Source organism: Rhinopithecus roxellana, chromosome 1 (genome assembly GCF_007565055.1).
Source record: "Rhinopithecus roxellana isolate Shanxi Qingling chromosome 1, ASM756505v1, whole genome shotgun sequence".
In the NCBI taxonomy this organism is placed as follows: Eukaryota; Metazoa; Chordata; class Mammalia; order Primates; family Cercopithecidae; genus Rhinopithecus; species Rhinopithecus roxellana.
Window position 1 is genome coordinate 194,168,548 of NC_044549.1, and position 6,430 is coordinate 194,174,977.

Below are 6,430 nucleotides of genomic sequence, written 5' to 3' on the forward strand. Positions count from 1 at the left end.
GGGATAATCCTATTCTGTAGGTACAGTCATTCATCATGTAACAACAAAAGTATTTTCTGAGAAATGCATTTTTAAGCAGTTTCATTGTTGTGTGAACCTCATAAGGGTTTACTTACACAGACCTAAATGGTACAGACTACTACACACTTAGGCTATATGATACAGCCTCTTGTTCCTAGGCTACAAATCTTTACAGCATGGTGCTGTACCCAATACTATAGATAATTGTAACACAATAGGAAGTATTTGTATATTAAAACATATCTAAACATAGAAATGTACAGTAAAAATATGGTATTATAATTTATGGAAACACCTTTTATATGCAGTCTATCATTGATTGAAACAGTTATACAGCACATGGCTGTATTATCTTTATGAAATATGTGGGGTCTGGGACATGGGTTGAGTTGCTTGCCTGAAGCCAGGCTAGATGGTGCGTACTTTCAATAAATAAAAATCAACATTACTATTATTTCTATAGAATTGCATCAGAGAAGGCAGGTCCCATCCTACTTCTGTGAAATGGGAAGCCCTGTTCCAGTCTAGTAGGCTTATAGACTACCACCTTCCTACTACGACTGTATAAAGGTAAAAATAGTGAAGGATCAGGGGAATGAGAGCTTGAGCCAGGTCCTGGGGCCAGGCTGTTACTAGATTTTCTACCCTTGACAACTACAATAGAGGGCATTTTGTATTGTGTTTAATTTTCAAGGGAGTTTTTTGAAAAAAATAATGTGTTTTAAAACAGGTCCTTTTTTTCAGGTAAAAATGAAGAAAACTGGGATGAGGTGGATATGTAATGCAATGGACATGGAACTGTGAGACCTTAGAAGCCAAGTTATCTGAGGCAAGGTATCTTTCAATGAGATGGCTCTGAGGCTGGTTTTGTGGCTCTCCTGACAAGCTGAGCTTTAACCAACTAGAAATATTCTCTTTAGGGACATCTTTCTGTCACTGGGACCTTAGATTATCCTGATCCCAATTGAACTTTTGAGAGTTTCCTAGTTTACTACCTCTGAGGTCATCTCCCAATTTTGGCTTAGAAACTGGAAGTCATCAACTTTGACTATCTCCCTACAATCTTCAATATTCAAGGAATTCCCAATTTCCAACATCCTTTTCTTAACATAGAAATTCACCTTAAAGAAGATGTTCTATTTCTTTTTCTTTCCAAGCCAAACTGTTTCCAGCTTTATTAAAGATACTTTCCATAAACAATCATGGTATTTCAGGCAGGATGTGGGCAGACAATCATTAGCAGTATATAACAAATTTTAAACTCCCTCCTTCAATGGACTACCAAAAATCCAGAAGCCACTATAAAACCCAATGAAGTCTTCATCTGATGCTCTGAACATGGAAAGTTTAGAGTGATGGTTGACATTTCACATTTAGCATGTTGTTGAACAACTTTTCACAAGCCGACCCTGAGTTTCAGGAAGTGAAATGAAAATGGCAGAATTTGTCTGAAAATCCACAATCTAGAAATGGAACCACTGCTGTCTTGACAGGTGCCATCTCAGTGGCATCACTGGAAAGTCCAGATTGCCTGACACACTGGTAACCAATGACTGGGGGTCAGGTCCCAACAGATGTCTGGGCTTAAGGGAGTTAAGTCTATGCTGAAGGATGGAAAGGGAGAAGGGGACATAAAAAAATTTTGTTTTTAAATACCACAAGGCTTTTGTGCCAAGGTGACCATCTGTGTCAAAGTCAGGAAATCCCTCCTCCTGGGAGCCAAGGGGAAGTCTTTCAAAACTAGAAGAAAGGTGTTTTCCCCACATCAATCCAGCTTTGGGCACATTCTATTAGTGACATATGCCCCTTCCCCCAAAACAACAATGAAGTGTTCCATGTGCTAATAGCATAGCTCTAAAAAAAAAAAGTAAAACAAAATTCTGCATTTTTATAAAACTTGATAAAAATATGATTTCAAGCTGTACAGTCACCAAAAGCACACAGTTATCAAAAATGCACACACTTCACTTAGCATCTCCAGCACCTTCAGCTTTCTGTGCCTGATCTGTTTTGACATCTCCATTTTCTGCAGGGTTATTCCCCTCCTTGCCAGCATCAGCTTTTCCCTTTTTCCCTTTGGGTACCTTCTCTCCCTTCTTTGCAGGGGCCTTTTTAGGCTTGGGCTCTGGCTTTGGAGGAGCAGGTTTAGCCGCTCCTCCAAAGTGGCTAAAAACAGATCCAAAGATCTGTTTTAACCTCACAGATCTTCTCTGTGGTTCATCCTTCATCTTGGCTTTATCTCCTTTAGCATCCCCTTCAGCCTTTCTATCGGGCATGGTGGTGGTGGCAACAGTGGTGGGATGTAGGCACTGGGTGCGGGATGCAGCAGCACACTTGCTTTCATTGTCTGGGAATCATTCTCGCCTCTTCTTCTTCTGAAGATGCTCTCTTTCTTTGGTGAGATTCTTCCCTTTAGCTCTTCTGTTCTGTGCCTCAGATGGCATTGCTATTCCACGGCTAAAGTCTCATAGCGTATAACATCCACCCTCATCACTTGGTAAGATGACCAACTCATCCCAGTTTATCCAGGACTTTCCTGGTTTTAACAATAAAAAAGCTTGTCTCCCAGGGAATCCCTCTGTCCCAGACAAGCCAAGATGGTACTATGATTTGAATATTTATCTTCTCCAAAGTTTACATTGAAATTTAATGTGGAAGTAATTGAGAGGTAAGGCCTTTAAGAGGTGACTGGACCTAAAGGTCTCTTCCCTCTTGAATGGATTGACCCATTCGTGGATTACTGAATTAGTAAGTTATCATCGGAGTGGGGATGGTGGCTCTATAAGATGAGGAAGAGAGAACTAATCTAGCACATTCATCCCCCTCACCATGAGATGCCCTGCACAGCCCCAGGGCTCTTCAGAGAGTCCCCACCAGCAAGGTTTTCACCACTTGTTTTCCCTTGACCTTGAACTGTCCAGGCTCCAGGGCTGGAAGAAATATTTTTTCTTATAAATTACCTAGTTTCTGGTATTACGTTATAAGCAACAGACAATGTAGTAAGACAGAAAATTGATACCAAGAAGTGGGGTTGTTGCTGATAACAAATATCTGAAAATGTGGAAGTGGCTTTGGAACTGAGTAGTGGGCAGAGGCTGGAAGAATTTGAGGAGCAGGCTAGAAAAAGCCTAGATTCTTGTGAGGGCTTAGAAGACAAGAAGACTAGGGAAAGTTTGGACCTCCTTAGGGATTGGTTAAGTGGTCCTGACCAGAATGCTGATAGAAATATGGACAGTAAAGGTCATTCTTATGAGGTTTCAGAAGAACTGAGAAACAAGGTATTAGAAACTGGTGTAAAGGCCATTTTTATTATAAACTAGCAAAGACTTGTGGACTTTGTGTTCGTGACCTAGGGCTTTATGGAATGCAGAACTTAAGAGCAATTCATTAGAATATCTGTGGAAGAAATATCTAAGCAGCAAAGCATTCAGGCTGCTGAATGGCTGCTTTTAACCCCTCAAATTAAACTGTGAGAAGGAAAAAAATGACTTAAAGATGGAATTTATAATCAAAAGCAAGCAAAATGGAAAGATGTGGAAAACTCTCAGCCTGGCCATGTGAAGAGTAAAAAAGTGTTTGGGAGAGAACATCAAGGGTGTGGCTCAGCAACTTTTTGCTAAGGTGATTAGTACAGAGAGAAGAGATCATCAAAAGAATGGAAGAAGGACTTCAAAGGCATTTCAGAGATTTTCAAGGCTGCCCCTATCATCACAGGCCCAGCAACCTAGGAGGGCAGAATGGTCTGGGGGATCAGACCCAAGGGTACCCTCCATGGACTTGCCTCTCAGCATCCCCTTGGGTCTCTGTTCCCAGCACAGTGCTCCTCAGCTACCCCAGTGGTGGCTCAAAGTGCCCCCACTGTTCTGGAAGGTACAAGTTATAAACCTTGGTGGCATCCACATGGTGTTGATTCTGCAGGTCCACAGAATGCAAAAAACTATGGAGACATGGCAGCTTTCACCTAGATTTCAAAGACTGTTGCTGAAAGCCTGGGAGGCCAGGCAGAGACTTGTCACAGGGACATAGCTACTGCAGAGATCCCCGACTAGAGCAATGCCTAGTGGAGATGTGGGGTGGGAGCTGTCAAAGAGCATCACCACTAGGGCACTGCTTAGTGGAGCTGTGGGGGCCGGACCATCACTGATACCTCAGAACTGTGAAGTCATCGGTAGCATACAATACCTGCCTGGGAAAGTTTGAGGCACAAAACTCCAACCCATATGAGCAGCCACATAGGCTACACCCAGCAAAGCCATGTGGATGTGGCTGCTAAGGCCTATGGGGGACCATATCAGGGCCCTCTAGGCTTCCACACTCATAGATAAGAGACTAGAACAGGGAGAAGACTATTCAGGGTGATGATCTCATTTAACTGCACTCCTTGGTGAGCTTGGCTTTAGAGTTCTCTCTTTATACATGTGTGCCTGAGGAGGGAAAGATGGATGGGGGAGAGGCCAAAACTGGGCATTTCTCCACCTAAATGCTTATGGATTCAAGGACCTTGAGAGGCAGACCAGGCCTCTGCTGCATATGTAACCACAGAATATGGGCATCTAGGACCCAAAGAGCTCCTGAACAAGGAAGGAGATCCAAGAGATATTCAGGTAATGTTTACAACCCACAGAGAGTGCCCAATTTCTGGTTTCTAAGCCATATGGGACTTCCCAGGAGGGGCCAGTGTAAAGTAGTCAGCAAGCCCTGAACAAGTCACAACTGACTTGGAAACAATCCTGATTGGTCTGCCCCAATTTCTTGTCCCAAACCTTTCTAGGACATTTTCCAGTTGCCTCTGATCTTCCTTGAGGCTGTGCATGTGTGGGGACAGAAGTATATGTCCCCATACATGCACAGCCTCCCCCGCTATCAACATCCTGCACCACAGTGGTACATTTGTTACAATTGATGAATATACCCTTATACCTCATTATCTCCCAAAGTCCATAGTTTTCATTAGGATTCACTGTTCGTGTTGTACATTCTATAGGTTTGAACAAACATACAATCACATGGATCCACAATTGTAGTATCATATGGAATAGTTTCACTGTCCTAAAAATCCTCTACATTTTGCCTGTTCATCCCTTCCTCCCCTCTAACACCTGGCAACCACTCATCTCTTTACTGACTCCATGGTTGCCTTTTCCAGAATGTCATATAGTTGGAGTCACACAATATGTAGACTTTTCAGGTTGGCTTCTTTCACTAGTGATAATGCATTTAAATTTCCTCCATGTCTTTTCATGGCTTGATAGCTCATTTCTTTTTAACACTTAATAATATTCCATTGTTCAGATGTACCCACAGTTTATTGATCCAGTCACCTACTGAAGGGCATCTTGGTTGCTTCTAAATTTTGGTAATTATTAATAAAGCTGCTGTAAACATCTATTTGTAAGTTTTTTTGTGGATATAAGTTTTCAACTCTTTTGGGTATATATCAAGGAGCATGATTAATGGATTCTATGATAAGAGCATGTTTAGTTTTGTAAGAATCTATCAAACTGTCTTCCAAAGTGGCTGTCCCATTTTGCATTCCCATCAGCAATGAATGAGAGTTCCTGTTGCTCCACATCTTCACCAGCATCTGGTTCTGTAGGCATTTTAGATTTCGGCCATTCTAATAGATGCATAGTGACATTTCACTGTTGTTTTAATTTGCAATTCCCTAGTGACATGATATTGAACATATTTTCATATGCTTACTTGCCATCTGTATGTCTTCTTTGGTTAGATGTCTGTTCAGGACTTTGGCCCATATTTTAATTGGGTTGTTCACTTTCTTTATTTATGTTTTAAGAGTTCTTTGTTTTATGTAACAGTCCTTTATCAGATGTGCCTTTTGCAGATGTTTTCTCCCAGTCTCTGACTCATCTTTTGATCCTCTTGATATTGTATTAGAAGTAGAAGTTTTTAATTTTAATGAAGTCCAGCTTTTTAATTCTTTCTTTCACACATCATTCCTTTGTTGCTGTATCTAAAAAGTCATTGCCAAACCAATGATCACCTAAATTTTCTCCTATGTTATCTTCTCAGGGTTTTGTAGTTTTTATTTTTACATTTAGGTCCATGATTCATTTTGAGTTAATACGTGTGAATAGTACAAGGTCTGTTTGTAGATTCTTTTCTTTTCTTTTCTTTTTTGCATGGAAATGTCCCGTTATTCCAACACCATTTGTTGAAAAAACTATCTTTTCTTTATTGTATTGCCTTTGCCCCTTTGTCAAATATTAGTTGACTATTTATCTAGGTATATTTATGGGCTATCTATTTTGTTCTGTTGATCTATTGTTTCATCGGTACCACACTGTCTTTATTACCGTACCTTTATAGTAAGTCTTTGAGTAGTGTCAGTACTCCAATTTTGTTGTTCTTCAGGATTACATTAGCTATTCTGGGTCTTTTGCTTTTC

General features: G+C 40.8%; 1 pseudogene; it reads right to left on the reverse strand.

Moving 5' to 3' along the window:
• Window positions 1-1,985: 1,985 nt before the first annotated feature.
• Window positions 1,986-2,297, reverse strand: LOC104659863 (annotated as a pseudogene).
• Between the last annotated feature and the right edge of the window lie 4,133 nt (window positions 2,298-6,430).